This window comes from Salmo salar, chromosome ssa05, assembly GCF_905237065.1.
Source record: "Salmo salar chromosome ssa05, Ssal_v3.1, whole genome shotgun sequence".
NCBI lineage: Eukaryota > Metazoa > Chordata > Actinopteri > Salmoniformes > Salmonidae > Salmo > Salmo salar.
Window position 1 is genome coordinate 48,109,550 of NC_059446.1, and position 19,606 is coordinate 48,129,155.

Here is a 19,606-nt window from a genome sequence, read left to right on the forward strand (position 1 = left end):
TCTTTAAAGATATGTTCGCCCTCTGATTGGTTATGTCATCAGAACAACTAAGTCCTTTTTAACAGACTAAGGGTGATTTATCTATTTGCCAAGCATTCCGTACAATAGAAATAAAGTATTTCCTTGTTGACCACTGCAAATCTACTGTGGCAATTTACCCGACACTGTATGTAAGGAAACTAATGTTGGTGTTACTGTTATTATTTTATTCATTTCCATTTTATGATATCTAAAAGTGTCTGGTATGGTCATTTTCTTATCAAGATTTATGTTTATATTTAAAATGTGTAACTAAATCAAGGGGATCTAGATATTTGTGCAAGAAGGGCATAAGCCAGAATTGAACCCACGTCGACACAGCAGGCCTATATGTGCACGCTGAAGGTAGCGGCCCTAACAACCACTAAACCAATCCAGGCCACAATTTAACAAACTTTTGACAGTTAATTTGTAAGTTTAGGGTACACTCCACACTTGTATGTCGTAGCCTACTGGAGACCAATATCTATCTGGTGTTATCAACCTTTATAAAACAACAGTTGTTGATGTGTATAGCTGCATTTCAGATACATTTTGTACATTTGAATGTTGCAGCAATAGGATGTAGGCCTAATGTTTGAGCGAGAGAGAGAGAATATTTTTTTGATAGCAGGCCAGATCCCAATGACTCGACTGCCTCCGCACGGAAAGAAAGAGACATGCTCATTTTCAAGGAATCACGAGGCTCGTTTGAATTTCCCGATGCAACAGGAAAATTCTCTGCAACAAAAGAGTGATGCATGTATGTCTGTGTGTGTTTGTGTTTGGATAATACTTCAGAGGTCTCAATGGGAGAGTTAAATGAGAACAAATAAACAATGGAGGGAATCAGGCTTTAGCTTAGTGTCATCACCATCTACAGTGGGGGAAAAAGTATTTGATCCCCTGCTGATTTTGTATGTATGTGTTTGCCCACTGATAAAGAAAGGATCAGTCTATAATTTTAATGGTAGGTTTATTTGAACAGTGAGAGCCAGAATAACAACAAAAATATCCAGAAAAACGCACGTCAAAAAATTTATAAATTCATTTGCATTTTAATGTGGGAAATAAGTATTTCACCCCTCTCAATCAGAAAGATTTCTGGCTCCCAGGTGTCTTTTATACAGGTTACGAGCTGAGATAAGGAGCACACTCTTAATAACCTCTATGGGCTAGGTGCGTCCCACCTACTCAACAGCCAGTGTAATCCCGTGGCGCGATATTCAAATACCTCAAAAATGCAAAAACTTCAATTTTTCAAACATATGACTATTTTACACCATTTTAAAGATAAGACTCACTGTCCGATCTAACCACACTGTCCGATTTCAAAAAGGCTTTACAACGAAAGCAAAACATTAGATTATGTCAGCAGAGTACCCAGCCAGAAATAATCAGACACCCATTTTTCAAGCTAGCATATAATGTCACATAAACCCAAACCACAGCTAAATGCAGCACTAACCTTTGATGATCTTCATCAGATGACAACCCTAGGACATTATGTTATACGCATATTTGGATAGAAAACACTCTGAAGTTTCTAAAACTGTTTGAATGGTGTCTGTAAGTATAACAGAACTCATATGGCAGGCAAAAACCTAAGAAAAATACAAGCAGGAAATGAAAATCTTGTGGCTGTACTTTTTTCAAGTCATTGCCAATGGAACACACAGTGACTAAGGATTCATTTTGCACTTCCTAAGGCTTCCACTAGATGTCAACAGTCTTTAGAAAGTTGTTTGAGGCGTCTATGATGAACAGAGACCGAATGAGAAGGCTGGGAAGTCGGTAACCCAGGGAATGACATCACTTCATTGGCACGCGTTCACGAGAGAGGTAGCTCTGTTCCAAAACGTTTTTCAAGACACAGGAATGGTCCGGTTGAAATATTACTGAAGTTTCACATTAAAATGGCCCTAAAGATTGATGCTATGTTTGAACGAACGTAAATAGATTTTTTTTTTACTTTTCGTCGTGACACTTTCCTCGCGCGTCCTACATTTTGAGTAGCTTACTGAACGCGCTAACAACATGGAGTTATTTGGACATAAATTATGAAATTTATCGAACAAAACAACATTTGTTGTGGACCTGGGATTCCTGGAAGTGCCTTCTGATGAAGATTATTAAAGGTAAGTGAATATTTCTAATGTTATTTATGCATTTAGATGACTCCAAAATGGCAGCTATCTGTATTGCCTAGTGTATCTTTCTGAGCGCAGTACTCAGATTATTGCAAAGTGTGCTTTCCCAGTAAAGTTATTATGAAATCTGTCAATGGGGTTACATTCAGGAGATGTTAATCTATAATTCTTTGAATAACAGTTTAATATTTTACCAACGTATCTCAAAACTGTTGCAAGTTTTGAGATACGATAATGAGTATTTTTGTAAATTCACTGGCAGTTTTGGGGGAGATACATTTTCTGAACGTCACGCGCCAATGTAAAATGCTGTTTTTGGATATAAATATGAACTCGATAGAACAAAAAATGCATGTATTGTCTAACATAATGTCCTAGGAGTGTCATCTGATGAAGATTGTCAAAGGTTAGTGCATAATTTTAGCTGGTTTTCTGCTTTTGGTGACGCCTGTCCTTGCATTGAAAATGGCTGTGTGTAATTTTTTTGTCTATGTACTCTCCTAACATAATCTAACTTTATGCTTTCGCTGTAAAGCCTCTTTGAAATCGGACAATGTGGTTGGATTAAGGAGATGTTTATCTTTCAAATGGTGTAAAATAGTTGATTGTTTGAGAAATTGAAATTATTAGATTTTTGCTGTTTTGAATTTCGCACCATGTATCTTGTCAAGCAATCCCATTACAAGAACGGGAAGGGGTGGCCCCAACAGGTTTTAACTTCCTCGTTCAGGAGCAGAACAACAGATTTGTACCTTGTCAGCTCAGGGATTTGATCTTGCAACCTTTCGGTTGCTAGTCCAACGCTCTAACCACTAGGCTACGCTGCCGCCTCATAACTGAGGGATGATGAGAGAAGCATGACAGGAGCACGCTTTGCACTCTTTGTCATCACCTGCTGTCCTATTCCACACAACCCTCATGTGAGATGACCACATTGTTCCTGTGACTCTTTGTCCCGTCTATGTGACATGTCAAAACAAAACAAAGTAAAAAACTGTGTAAGACATAGTCCCCTATTGGTTACATTTTGTATTGCATAGGCCTTATACCAGAGTAACAACTGTGTTATGTGCTATGTAATTACAGTGTAATAATCTTGATACAATACAACATATAATAATTCAATGAAATACATATTCTAGTCCCGTGTGGTTCAGTTGGTAGTGCATGGCCCTTGCAATGCCAGGGTCGTGGGTTCGATTCATACAGGGAAAAAGTTCAAAAATGTATGCACTCAACTTCTGGATAATGTATAACTTCTTCATGTGTTTTAACCTCCGAGACTACACACATTGACACATCCAGCAATCTTTAAAATGTGAGACACACACCCTGACCCATGGAAACACAAAAATCAGACAGATCCAGCCTCTCTTGAAGTGAAGGTTCTGTGACCTAGGCTGTCTGAACAGCTTTTTTTCTTGTTGCCTCCTTTCTTTCAAGCACTGTGCATCCAAAAAATGTATCAACAGTGTAATGATGTGGACATTGCAGAATGGAGTTGGGAAATTGAGCCCATCTACATGTAGTGCTCACCTTTGCGTCAGGGGGGGTTTGACACGATGCTCACAACAACACACCTGATTGATAATCCTGCTATATCACAAAAAACGTTGTGGTACAGGGAGTAACATTACTTCAGGTCTCAAGGAAGGTCACAAAACGATACTAAGCTAGCTTCAACTAGGTTGAATCTGCTACATCTAGGTGTGTCAGGGTCATTTCTGTCACATGATGTACTTCATGCTACAGTTTTGAGATACAAAGAACCCTCACTGGCTCAGAGAAGCTGTACTGTATCTGGTAGGTTGGGTAGGTGAGATTGTAAATAGAAATAGCTTTTGAGAATACATGACGAGGATGAGCTCTGAATGAGGATGAAGAGCGCATGATGAGTGATGTCACCAGGGCACAGAGAATCAGATTATATCTGAAAATAGAACCACTATCCACAGTTATTAGTCTACTAAAAAACTGTTTAATTACGTCAAAACGTTTAGTTTTTTTTGTCATTTGCCTCCAGCAAATTTAATTGCCATTTGTTTTATTAGAACATTCACCAAGATGCTGGGTGTTGACTTGTGAAGATCTTGGCTCTGTGTGTAAGATATACAGTACGAGTCAAAAGTTTAGACACACCTACTCATTCAAGGGTTTTTCTTTAATTTTACTATTTTCTACATTGTAGAATAATGCTGAAGACATCATAACTATGAAATACATATCATGAAGTAAACAAAAAAGTGTTAAACAAATAAAAATAGATTTTATATTTCAGATTCTTCAAAGTAGCCATCCTTTGCCTTGATGACAGCTTTGCACACTCTTGGCATTCTCTCAACCAGTTGCATGAGGTAGTCACCTGGAATGCATTTCAATTAACAGTTGTGCCTTGTTAAAGGTTATTTGGTGGAATTTCTTTCCTTCTTAATGCGTTTGAGCCAATCAGTTGTGTTGTGACAAGGTAAGGGTGGTATATAGAAGATAGCCCTATTTGGAAAAATACCAAGTCCATGTTATGGTAATAACAGCTCAGATAAGCAAAGATAAACAACAGTCCATCATTACTTTAAGACATTACTTTAAGACATATTGGGCTCCTGAGTGGCGCAGCGGTCTAAGGCACTGCATCTCAGTGCTAGAGGTGTCACTACAGACCCTGGTTTGATTCCAGGCTGTATCACAATCGGCTGTGATTGGGAGTCCCATAGGGCAGCGCACAATTAGCCCAGCGTTGTTAGGGTTTGGATGGGGTAGGCCGTCATTTTAAATAAGAATTCGTTCTTAATTGACTTGATAAATGAAGGTCAGTCAATCAGGAAGATTTCAGTCGCAAAAACCATCAACTGCTGTGATGAAACTGGCTCTCATGAGGACCGCCACAGGAAAGGAAGACCCAGAGTTACCTCTGCTGCAGAGGATAAGTTCATTAGAGTTACCAGCCTCAGATTGCAGCCCAAATAAATTCTTCACAGAGTTCAAGTAACAGACACATCTCAAGATCAACTGTTCAGAGGAGACTGCGTGAATCAGGCCTTCATGGTTGAATTGCTGCAAAAAAATCATTACTATAGGACACCAATAAGAAGAAGAGACTTGCTTGGGCCAAGAAACACGAGAAATTAACATTAGACTGGTGGAAATTTGTCCTTTGGTCTGATGAGTCCAAATTAATATAAAATATATTTTGATTTGTTTAACACTTTTTTGGTTAATACATGATTCCATATGTGTTATTTCATAGTTTTGATGTCTTCACTATTATTCTACATTGTAGAAAATAGTCAAATAAAGAACAACCCTTGAATAAGTTAGTGTGTACAAACTTATGACTGGTACTGTAAGAGCTTTAGTAAACTCATAAAGTAGCTGTCTTGTGTTGTTCTAACCTACTGTACTTCATTGCTAGCTAGTAAACAAACTTAAAAAGTAATGTATTTTCCATTGTAGTTATCAGTACCTTTTTCCCTACATATTGGGTAGTCTCTATACAATAGAGTATTCGACTAGATAGATTGGCAGGACGTCTTAACACAGCAGTATGCAGGTGTCTATATATGAACAGACTATTATCTGTGCCATGGAGAATGAAGCATCAGACACACACACACACTTACATATCCATGTTGTGACAGGTAGAGGCAATGCCACCTCTGTCTCAGTCATCTGTGTGTTGATGGAGCTGATGGAAAGATGTCTGCCTTTACCACGCTCAGGGTCAAGGGTCAGAGATGAGAGGGAGAGTGCCTGAGGGTGGGTGGAGGAACATACACACCAGCTCCACAGAAAGAAACACTCAGATTCCTGCTTTCCACAAACTGCTCCTTAATGAGTGTTGAGAGACTTTGGTTCCGGACGGTAGAAGAGTGTGAATTGCGACTCCACCCTCTGCTGCCTCGATATTCAATACACTCGGCATATTCAATTGTATTTCATCAAATTACCATTAACTTCTATGGGCTAGGTGGCACGTCACCGTCCCACTCTATTCAACAGCCATTGGAAGAGCGTGGCGCGAAATACAAAACCTCAAAAATGCAATAATTTCAATTTTTCAAACATACGACTATTTTACACCATTTTAAAGACAAGACTCTCGTTAATCTAACCACATTGTCCGATTTCTAAAAGGCTTTACAGCGAAAGCCAAACATTACATTATGTTAGGAGAGTACATAGCCACAAATAATCACACAGCCATTTTCCAAGCAAGCATATATGTCACATAAACCCAAAACACAACTAAATGAAGCACTAACCTTTGATGATCTTCATCAGATGACACTCCTAGGACATTATGTTATACAATACATGCATGTTTTGTTCAATCAAGTTCATATTTATATCCAAAAACAGCTTTTTACATTGGCATGTGATGTTCAGAACATGCATTCCCACCCAAAACTTCCGGTGAATTTACTAAATTACTCACCATAAACGTTGACAAAAAACATAACAATTATTTTAAGAATTATAGATACAGAACTCCTTTATGCAATCGCTATGTCAGATTTTAAAATAGCTTTTCAGGGAAAGCACATTTTGCAATATTCTGAGTACATAGCTCAGCCATCACGGATAGCTATTTTGACACCCGCCAACTTCGGGGCTCACTAAACTCAGAATTACTATTAGAAAAATTGTATTACTTTTGCTGATCTTCGTCAGAATGCACTCCCAGGACTTCTACTTCAATAACAAATGTAGGTTTGGTCCCAAATAATCCATAGTTATATCCAAATAGCGTCGTTTTGTTCGTGCGTTCTAGACACTATACGAATGGTAATCCACGGTCGCGCGCATGGCGCATGGCGCATGGCGTGACAAAAAATGTCTAAATATTCCATTACCGTACTTCGAAGCATGTCAACCGCTGTTTAAAACCAATTTTTATGCCATTTATCTCGTAGAAAAGCGATAATATTCCGACCGGGAATCTGCAATAAACTAAACAGCCGAATTAAAATACTCCACGGGGGCTAATCGCGCACGCGCCTCATTCCATTGTCACCTAATGGGACACTTGGATAAGGTGATAATCTGTTTCAGCCTGAGGCTGCCTCGTCAACCTTCATGATTTTCCCGGGTCCTGAGAGCCTATTGGAGCCCTGGGAATTGTCACGTTACAGCTAAGATCCTTACTCTTCAATAAACAGATGCAAGACGCACGACTCCTTGTCAAACAGGCCACTTCCTGCATGAAACCTTGTCAGGTTTTTGCCTGCCATAGGAGTTCTGTTATACTCACAGACACCATTCAAACAGTTTTAGAAACTTTAGGGTGTTTTCTATCCAAACCTGAACAATAATATGCCTATTCTAGCTTCTGAGTTGGTGTAGGAGGCAGTTAAAAATGGGCACATATTTTTTCCAAAATTCTCAATACTGCCCCCTAGCCCAAACAGGTTAAATCGGGAACGTTTATCCGGCCGTGAAAATACTGCCCCCTTGCCCAGACAAGCCTCTCCAACACTGGCCAGTCTAAAGTCTAATTCACAGACGCATAGACAACTAATGTGCACAAATCTATCAAACAAAAGGATTCTGTCTATAGGCTGTTAACTGCTGTAATCTGACAGGGAGATGAGTAATATCCTATGCAAATAAAATAGCCGCTGAAATAAACCGGATATCCACTCGAGATACTGACGATGGAGGAAAGGGTTTAATCTATGTTAAAACTATTGCAGTATGTACCTTTTTTATCTACTGTGTCATTGACTTGTTTATTGTGTTATTGGCTTGTTTATTGTTTATTCCATGTGTAACTCTGTGTTGTTGTCTGTGTCACACTGCTTTGCTTTATATTGGCCAGGTCGCAGTTGTAAATGAGAACTTGTTCTCAACTAGCCTACCTGGTTAAATAAAGGTAAAATAAAATAAAAAAATGTCTTCCAATAACCAGTCTTCCAAAACGCAGTACAGTAAGCTTTTGTTTTGTAATCAGAGCTCCATCTTTCATTCAGAAAACTAATGGATCATTACCGGATTCTTCGGGAGTGAGAAGCAGGCAAAGTTGGCCAGGCAAACATATTCACTCCAGACTAACTGAAGATTCTGCCAGCTCGGAATGATTTAGACACCAATAGGCTACAGTGATGGTCCAAAATGTAGCATTTTGTAACGCGTGTCATGTGTGGAGGACCAAGACGCAACAGGGAAGTGTATACTCATCTTCTTTTTTTAATATTGAAAAAGGAGAAACAAATGAAACACGTATACAATTAACGGAAACGACACTAACAGTTCTGTCAGGTGATAAGCACAAAACAGAATACAACTATCCACAATCCACAATACAAACAAACCCCTAATTATAGGACCTTCAATCAGAAGCAACGAGGAGCCGCTGCTTCCAATTGAAGGTCAAGACCAAAACTGCACATAGAAACAGAGTGACTAGAATAAACATAGAAAATGCCCTAACATAGAACATATACCAAAACTCTAGACCACTCTAATCAACCCCCCCTTGTCTATACACATAGACTAGCAATCCTCGAAACATATAAACAAAATACCCCCTGCCATGTCCTGACCATACTAAACACTAACAAATAACACCTTTACAGGTCAGAACGTGACACATTTGCTAATTTGTCTTTTACCAAAATTGTAAATGAGCACATTGCTTCATCGATCCAGTTGTAATCGTACAACACGGGAGCTTTCTGAACATTGTTGATGTCTGGAGAAAGATCACGAAAGTACTGATGATAGACTAAAAACACATAAGTGAATTGAATACATGGCCATATCCGTGTATTTATTGTTGCATATCTCTGTACAGTATGTGTGTTTTTCATTGTGTAGGGTTGGTATGAGTAGTGGGGGTCCCATTCATCAGATGTGCATGCAGTTCACAGATCTGAAATCCTGCTTGGATCTAGAGGCCTGGGCCTTAAGTGGAAGATTGTTGCGCAACAACAGAATCTCTTTGAAAAATGTTTGCCTACTTTTGAGAACAGCTGTATCAGTGGCCACATCGCCCGGAGATAGGCATCTGGCCCCTGTGTGTATGCAGTGCTCACTGCTGTCGATGCTGGGTTGGCTCTAATGGACACATTTACCTGCCTTCCCCAGACAGCCAACACAATCTAGTTTAAATGTAGGGGCGGGTATTTTGACCAAATCCTTTCAAACGGTGCTGTGGAAGAATGTCTGGAGTGATGGAAGTTGATTGCCATACAGAAGGGAAGAAAGGGAGGTTGTGGTACTTCGGGGGCATAAAAATGAAGCCTTGCATAAAGAGAGATGGGATGGGGAGGGCCTGGGTGGTAATGGGGTTTTGAGCTCAGTGGGTTAATGATTTAGCTAGTTCACTAAATCACCCAAACTACTCAGAGGACATGTTTGAGAGGTTCCATGCTGTGAGAGTTTTCTGCTCTTGGTAGTTTGAGGGAGTCATCTTGTCTTATACCGAACATTCCTCCTTTCCTATGTTTTTTTCTGGATCTTGTGGCTTCTTGACAAATTCCTCCCCCAAAATTCTCTGGGGATAATTTTACATTAGAAAAAAGCTGCTCAAACATGACAGAAGTCAGAGATGGTATAGACATGGGTGCAGATACAACAAAGACAGGGAGAGCCATGGGAAACTGTGATGGCGCCAGAGGAGAAGGTTGCCGTCTTATCGGCTCTTAACCAACCATGCTATTTTTAAAACATTTTTTGCGTTGTTTGTAACTTGTTTTGTACATAATGTTGCTGCTACCATCTCTTATGACGGAAAATTGCTTCTGGACATCAGAACTGCGAGTGCTCATCTTTAACTGGATGAAGAGTTCTTCTTCAATGACAGTAGGGATATAATACAGACACCCAACCAGGCCCCGATCCCCCTCATTCATTGGAAAAGGAAACAGAAATTTTGCAGAAAGAGATCAGGGTGGCTTATGAGGATCAGGGTAACGAGTGGCTAATCTGCCCTTGCCTTCCGTCCTGCAAGCTAATTTTCAATTGCTGAAAAATAAATGGAACAAACTGAAAGCATGTTTATCCTATGAACGGGACATCAAAAACTGTAATATCTTGTTTCACCGAGTCGTGGCTGAACGACAACATTAAGAACATACAGCTGGTGGGTTATACACTCTATCGGCAGGACAGAACAGCAGCCTCTGGTAAGACACGGGGCGGGGGCCTATGCATTTATGTAAACAACAGCTGGTGCAAGATATCTAAGGAAGTTTCAAGGTTTTGCTCACCTGAGGTAGAGTATCTCATGATAAGCTGAAGAACTACCTGGGGAGTTTTCCTCTGTATTTGTCGTAGCTATCTACATACCACCACAGACCGATGCTGGCACTAAAACCGCACTCAATGAGCTATACCGCCATAAGCAAACAGGAAAACGCTCATCCAGAGGCGGCGCTCCTAGTGGCCAGGGACTTTAAATGCAGGGAAACTTAAATCAGTTTCACCTCATTTCTATCAGCATGTTAAATGTGCAACCAGAGGGAAAACATTTCTAGACCACAATTACTCCACACACAGAGACGCGTACAAAGCTCTCCCTCGCCCTCCATTTGGCAAATCTGACCATAATTCTATCCTCCTGATTCCTGCTTACAAGCAAAAATTTAAGCAGGAAGCACCAGTAACTCAGTCTATAAAAAAGTGGTCAGATGAAGCAGATGCTAAACTACAGGACTGTTTTGCTAGCACAGACTGGAATATGTTCTGGGATTCTTCCAATGGCATTGAGGAATACACCACATCAGTCACTGGCTTTATCAATAAGTGCATCGAGGACGTCGTCCCCACAGTGACTGTACGTACATACCCCAACCAGAAGCCATGGATTACAGGCAACATTCGCGCTGTGCTAAAGGGTAGAGCTGCCACTTTCAAGGAGCGGGACTCTAACCTGGAAGCTTATAAGAAATCCCGCTATGCCCTTCAACGAACCATCAAATAGGCAAAGCATCAATACAGGACTAAAATCAAATCGTACTACACCGGCTCTGTCGCTTGCCAGATGTGGCAGGGCTTGCAAACTATTACAGACTACAAAGGGAAGCACAACCGAGAGATGCCCAGTGACACGAGCCTTTCAGATGGGCTAAATAACTGCTATGCTCGCTTTGAGGCAAGTAACACTGAAACATGCATGAGTGCATCAGCTGTTCTGGACAACTGTGTGATCACGCTCTCCGCAGCCGATGTGAGTAAGACCTTTAAACAGGTCAACATTCACAAGGCCGCAGGGCCAGACGGATTACCAGGACGTGCACTCCGAGCATATGCTGACCAACTGGCAAGTGTCTTCACTGACATTTTTGACCTCTCCCTGTCTGTGTCTGTAATACCAACATGTTTCAAGCAGACCACCATAGTCCTTGTGCCCAAGAACACTAAGGTAACCTGCCTAAATGACTACCGACCCGTAGCACTCCTGTCTGTAGCCATGAAATGCTTTGAAAGGCTGGTCATTGCTCCCATCAACACCATTATCCCAGAAACCCACTCCAATTTGCATACTGCACCTGCAGATCCATAGATGATGCAATCTCTATTGCACTCCACACTGCCCTTTAACACCAGGACAAAAGGAACACCTATGTGAGAATGCTATTGATTACAGCTCAGCGTTCAACACCATAGTGTCCTCAAAGCTCATCACTAAGCTAAGGACCCTGGGACAAAACACCTCCCTCTGCAACTGGATCCTGGACTTCCTGACCGGCCGCCCCCAGGTGGTAAGGGTAGGTAACAACACATCCACAACGCTGATCCTCAACACAGGGGACCCTCAGGGGTGCATGCTCAGTCCCCTCCTGTACTCCCTGTTCACTCATGACTGCACAGCCAGGCACAACTCCAACACCATCATTAAGTTTGGTCTGTAGTACCGGAACAAATTGATAAAAAAAGTGTCAAACACAATGTAGCAGCCAAGTAGCCTACTATCTATTTTGGTGAAACTGACAGGCCTCTCCAAGGTGCTAATTAATTTAAAGCATTTTAGACGTCACTGCAGTATGGCCACATACTTGAGTATAGCTGTGGGACTTACACAAGTACGAATTTCTTATAGTCTAATTTTCAAGACATCAATGTACAACATTATTTTGAGACAACACTGCAGAACACCCGCTATATGCACACATACTCAGCGGTGGGGCTTACAAGACCTGAATGTCATATAATTGTCAAGACATCAATGTAGCAGTAGAACAAATATCACAATATCGGAATATAACTTCAAATAAAATAAATCAATGTAGGCTACAGCAGAACATACATATGATTATAGTCCCGTGTGGCTCAGTTGGTAGAGCATGGTGTTTGCAATGCCAGGGTTGTGGGTTCGATTCCCACAGGGGGGACCATCACGGAGAAAAAAAGTGTATGAAATGTATGCATTCACTACTGTAAGTTGCTGTGGATAAGAGTGTCTGCTAAATGACTAAAATGTAAATGATGATATATTGGCCTCCTGCCTATGTGATAATATGAAGCACATATTCAGATTACCTTCACAGAACAAGTTTGTAAAGGAAAGAAATACATCTTAACTTAGTTTTCAAAACCTCCCGCAATGACTCTCCCCATGGCAAGTCCATTTAACTCCTGAAAGTCAACTTCTTGCTCAAAGCCATGACCGGGCATGTGGCTGTGATGTTTAGCCTCCTTCTAAGGCTGTTCTGAAGACTACATTTTTTTTCATTTTAAGTGTTAACCTGGATGTCCTCTTTAGCCTTGTCTACAAGGCTTTCTGCCACCAAATGCACCTTGGTTCAGGCATGTTCAAAAACCTGAGGCCCTTTGTAGTCTTTTTTAACGTCTGATGCATAAGATGTTAATTTACTATACATTCCACCCACTCCAGTAATTTCTCGACCCAAGCTCCTTACCTTTTTTGCATGTTTTACAGCCCTACTTTGATTTCTGAATGACAAGTCAGGGGTTATATGTTTGCTTGTTCTTGAACTGCAAATTACACCTGCTCTGAGCACTTTGTCGGTGGATGCACTGTCCCCTCCCCCCCAGCTCCCCATCTCCCTCTTCCGCTGAGTCTGACTCGCTAGTAGGCCTACTAGCTAGAGGAAGTGCCGGTGGTGATGCTGAACTGGAAGGATTAGCAGTGCTGCTAGCTAAGGTATCGCCATCAGGAACAGTTTGCCCCTCACTCCTCTCGTCTGGCACTGACGGTTCTCTGGCTTGTTCTGGGTTTGATTCACCATCTTTCTCTGGATTTTTGGACTTGAAAAATTACAAACTCAATTGCCTTTTCTTATTAATTTTTTATTTGGCTTTCCCTCACGATTCAATTCAGTAGGGAGATGACTGGACTAGGCTATGTGACTTGATTACTTAGGGACCTCTTCACTAGCTGACCACCACTATCAAGACCTGTGTCAAGATCAGTACTTACCCCACTGGCCCTCCCCATAACCTCTATGTACAAATAAGAGAGCTGGTCTGGAATCAGTGTGGCAGGATAGGATGATTAGACAGAAGGATCACCGCGCTTTTATATCATGGTCTTTCTGGGGAGCGGGAGAAATAACAAGGAGGCAACTCGATTTAATGCTGATCGCTTTTATTAGAATGCAAACAGAGAAATAATAAAAAAATCATGAGTGGTACCGGATCTGGGAAAATAGGTGCCGTAACAACAAAGTCAAATCTGAGAGGTACCGGATCCTGTTCCGGCAGGATCTGGTTCAAATTAAGCACTGGCTATACAATATATAATATTCTCCAAATGTTCTCCAAATGAGTCCCTCTATATCATAGGGGTAATAATAGGGGTAGCAATAACAATTGTATAACAGTTCACCCATACATTGACCTCTGACCAAAGGCTACAGTGGACATGTCTAGCCTCCAGAGTTGTGACATCCCTATCTTGAAATGGAACAAAACAAACGAGTTGGTCACAACTCAATCGACACAATAAAGGGGGACTTTTATAGTTTAGGATTAATTTGAGCACTCTTTCACTCTCTGTTTGAGTTCACATGAACACATTTACATAGAAAGCAGCCAATGAGGTCACCTCTCTGCTTGTAAATCTGTCCTGTACATTACTGGGCTGTGGCCCCCTGGCCCCCGGTCCACAACATCCCTTTGATTTCTGACACTCGTAGTGAAACCCAGACTTGTTGAAGAGCAGGATTACCTCACCTTCTGCAGAACAACACAATGCCTTCAAACAAGAGCAGGTGTCAGAAAAAACCTTGAAGGAGACATCAGCTCTCTTTGAAAACATCATGGGTTGATTTCTCTCTCACATGCAATCAGAAATGTTTGTATGGTGTATTGATATTTTGATTGTTTTATGTCTCCCCCTCTTTGGAATTTGAGAATCAAATCTACAATTTCCAAAATACGGTCTGTTTCACTTAGAGTGCGGGAAGTTTCAGAAAGAACAAGACAGCTAAAGAATGAACAAGTGGGACTTGTCAATGTTGACCTGAATGGGGGATAGTAAAGGGGTAGTAAAACATTTACATGTTTTATTAATAGACTATGACAATAGAGTGAGGCCACTGTTCAATGAAATGCAAATAGGCTGCTTTTCTAATCTTTGCATCAATGAAAAAAGTAGATTACTGTAGCCCCTGTGACAAAGCATGCATTGTTCCCATGCCCGCTCCCTCTTTTTACGCACATTAGCAGTCACATTTCCTGAAAGAGTCCCCCAAAACGTGGTTTAAAGTGTCTGGCCATCCTCTCATGCTATTCTCACGCTCTGATATTCAACTGAAACATGGAGCTAGACAAACAGCACCCACGACTGGGGCTAAAGGAGAAATTGGATGACATTTCTGTCTCATGAAAAGAGGGGCCCTGATATTTCAATGTGAGTGAGAGGAACAATGTGAGCATGTTGGTTCTAATGTCACAATGAGAAGGGACGGGGAATGCGGTTAGGGTCTTGCCTTGCCCTGTCTCGCCCTGCCCTGCTTGGACTAACAGTGTTAGAACATGTAACAACATGTAACAACATATTTGGGGCATGTTAGGATATGTTTGGGACATGTAGGAACATGTTTGGGACATGTAAGTAGCTATTTGGTCTGATCGTAACTCCAACCTGATCTGCTACTAGGATGATGTCTGATGGTCAACTCAAACAAACCCTGTAGACTAAGACAGGTGCTTCGGACCTAGGAACTTTTATTTTATTTTTTATTTGTATCTCACTGCACTGAACACTCAATGATGTGCTTTGGTTAAATTGACTGTGTGCATGGAAATCAAGTAGATGCGATTGCTTGGATCCCTCCTGAAAGCCTCCCTTCTTGTAAAATGAGGTAGAAATAGCCTTTAGGCCAAGTGAAAGATCTACTTCCTAGACCAGAAAATCCCTTTTGAGTCCCTTTCTCATCAACTCAAATTCAGCTCGACTCAAATTGAAGATGAAAATATCGACAATCAGCTTTCATGCCCCTCCTGTGACGTGATCTGGACAGGCTGCTGTGTGCAAGCAACGTAAGACTTCACCCCATGAGAGCTGTAGGCTGGTCACAAGAAAGAGCCGTCTATTTCAGACATTTGAAAAGGTCCTGAGGACCACTGCGCCACGGCATTTCACAATTCTCTAGCAAGCAGGGAGAGAACTTGATGATTCTTAATGAAAACAGTGCATTGTTTTTTTTGTTTTTTTAGTTTTTTTGCCTTCCCCAAACCATAGCCTTAACCACTCGGAAATAATACCTCAACTTAACCCATTGAGTTGTTTCTGTTTTAACCCTGTAACCACACATAATTAACCCTGTAACCACACTGAAAATTCTGAAGTGGAACTATGAGATCAGCCCAGGGAGCAGAGAGCTGTGCCAACCAGAACCCTTTTTCCCTTGCACCCACTACCCCTCGCCCCCCTCCTCTGGAACGGTTGACAGGCAGAGAGACAGGGGCCTACGTGCAGACTGGCAGCATCTCTTCTCAGCCCCTGTCCTCTCTCTATTAGAATCTGCATCACTCCCTCTCTCTCCCTCTCCCCTCCCAGTGTGTGTCAACATCACCCCATATTACCCCCTTCACACCATTGTCCCCATGTAACAGTGGCAAACACAGACACAATGGCATGCTAGTTCAAACACACACAAGCTGAAAAGGCACACACACACACACACACACACACACACACACACACACACACACACACACACACACAAACACAAACTCAGTGCATCCTGCATACGATTACCACATTAATGGTAATCGTATGCAGGATGTGTCACTGGCAGCATAATAGTCCATAAGGGCCCTTATAGTTCCCATTCAAATGTGTTTGACAACATTCCCGGTTTCCCCTGATTTAGCTTTTATTGTTTTACTTTTGTGGGTTATTGTTTTACTCTTACTGACTAAGAGACCACCTGAATCTCTGATACAATCAAATCACATTACCAAAGAAATGTTGTCTAACTGTTGCTTGCTAACTGTGGATAATAATTTATTTCCCCCTACATTTTTCCAAGTATTTTACACCATACATTATTACTCTGAGAGTAATCCTGGGGTTTTTGGGTATTCATCGCTTTTCCACTTTGTGCTCTAATGGCAGGGTTGTACAATGGGAGTTCTCAGGGTGGCCAAAATAAGACCATCAAGTACATTTCATGGAACATCAAAGGGGCTAACAACCCTGTGAAACGTAAGAGGGTGCTGACACATTTAAAGGCTTTGAACGCAAATTTAGCATTTCTACAAGAGACTCACTTAAGGACTGGTAAGTACTTTAGGATTTGCAGGGACTGGGTTGGTCAACTGCTTCTCTCTAACTTTCATAGTAAATCAAGAGGTGCTGCCATTTTGGTTGATAAATCTACTCCCTTCGTAGCTTCTGAGGTTATTGCTGATCCTAAGGGACGATGCGTCATAGTAACTGGTAAACTGTTCTCTACCCCTCTTGTTTTGGCAAGTGTTTATGCTCCCAATTGGGATGACACAAGTTTCATTTCTACCTTTTTATCTGCTATACCCAATTTAGATTCCCATTCGTTGATTTTAGGGGGAGATTCAACTGTACAATATTGCCAGTTCTTGACAAGTCCTCACAAAGAACTACAGGCTCATCTAAATGTGCACTTCTTATTCAATATTTTCTTCAGAAATATGCTATGTGTGAGGCCTGGTGTTTCCTACACCCTACAGAAAGACAGTATTCCGTTTTTTTCTCATGTTCATCAAACATACTCCCGCACTGATGACTTATTTTTGGACCAAACATTTCTGCCTAACCTTCAGAGGTGTAGTTATGAGAGTATTGTTATTTCTGACCATTCACCATTAGTGCTTGAGCTAGAGTTTACCCAGCACCCTCCTATGTGTTATCAATGGCATCTTATCTCCATTTTATTCTCAGATAAGTAGTTTGTCAATTTCATTTATTCTGAAATCATGTTATTCCTAGAAATTAATTCAACCCCAGGTATGTCCTGCTCTTCCATATGGGAGTCCCTCAAAGCATACCTACATGTACAAATTATTTATTATGCAGTCAACAAAAACAAATCTTGCTCTCAGCGTCTTCGAGACCTGAACAAAGCCATAGCTACATTGGATGAGAAGTATGCTACATATCCTTCCTCTGCTCTATATAAAGAATGCCAGCTACTCCAATCTGAATATGACGACCTTGCTTCCAGACAAGCTGAAAAATGACTCTTACGAGCTCGATACAGAGTGTATGAGCAAGGCGACAAGGCCAGTAAACTCCTTGCACATCAGATCCGTAAATCTGAGGCCTCACGTTTAATCCCACAAATAAGGACCCTGTCTGGTGCTACCACAGTTATACATAAAGAGATCAATTATCAATTCAAACAATTTTACTCTGAATCTCCTCAAGACCGTTTGTTGATTGATTAATTATTTGATGGTCTGAATATACCTTCAATTGATACAGACTCCATGACGGTTTAGAATACAAATCTACACCTGAGAAGATTGCAACTGCAGTGTCTGCAATGAAAAGTGGTAAATCACCGGTCCGGATGGTTTTCCAAAGAAATTTTACAGAACGTTTTCCAGTCTACTTTGCCCATTCCTGTCTCGATTATTTGCAGAGTACCTTAATACATCAAAGCTACCACCTAGTCTTTATCAGGCTTCAATTTCATTACTATTAGAGAAAAACAAGGACCCCCTGGAATGTGGTTCTTATTGCCCAATCTCACTTTTAAACTGTGATTACAAAATCCTAGCCAAGCTCTTAGACATCCATATGGAAGGCTCTCTGCACCAAGTAATACACTCTGACCAGAATGGCTTTATGAGAAATAGGCATTTGTTTTTCAATATTAGATGCCTTATGAATATACTGTACTCCCCAGCATCGGGGGGACCGAGAGGTGGTGGTTTTGCTGGGACTACCTAACAATGGGACTACCTAACTACCTTTATAATTTGGCTTTGGTCCCAAATTCATTGGGTGGATAAAGATTCTTTATTTCTCTCCCATGGCTTCGGTATGGACCAACAACTATTTTCCTTTGCATCACGGATCCATACAGGGTTTTCCACTCTCCCCCTTGTTGTTTGCTTTGACAAAAGAGCCCTTCGCCATCGCATTGCTCTCTAATGAGCTCGATTGCGAAAGCAAACAACAAGGGGGAGAGTGGACAACCCTGTCTGGATCCGCAGTGCAAAAGAAAATAGTCAGAGGACAAGTTGTTAGTCCATACCAAAGCCATGGGAGGGAAATATAGAATCTTTATTCATTTTAACAAAGCAAATGTGAGAACATGCCTACCTAGATTCTATCAGCTTATTGACTCTAGTACTCGTGCTGGCAAAACTCTGGACTACTGTTACTCGCGATGCATGCAAGGCCCTCCCCCACCTTCCTTTTGGCAAATCTGACCATGACTCCATTTTGCTCTTCCCTTCCTATAGGCAGAAACTCAAACAGGATGCACCCTTGTTAAGAGTTATTCAACGCTGGTCTGACCAATCGGAATCCACGCTTCAAGATTGTTTTGATCACGTGGACTGGGACATGTTCCAGGTAGCCTCAGAGAATAATATCGACGTGTACGCTGATTCGATGAGTGAGTTTATAAGGAAGTGCATAGAAGATGTTGTTCCCACTGTGACTATTAAAACCTACCCTAACCAGAAACTGTGGATAGATGGCGGCATTCGCGAACCACTGAACCACTGCATTTAACCATTGAAAGGTGACTGGGATTATGGCCGATTACAAACAGTGTAGTTATTCCCTCCGCAAGGCAATCAAAGAAGAGAAATGCCAGTATAGAGACAAAGTGGAGTCGCAATTCAATGGCTCAGACATGGCTCTACAGAAAATCACGAACTACAAAAAGAAAACCAGCTACATCACGGACACCTTGCTTCCAGACAAACTAAACACCTTCCTTGCCCACTTTGAGGATAATACAGTGCCACGGACGCGGCCCGCTACCAAGGACTGTAGGCTCTCTTTCTCCGTGGCTGACATGAGTAAGACATTT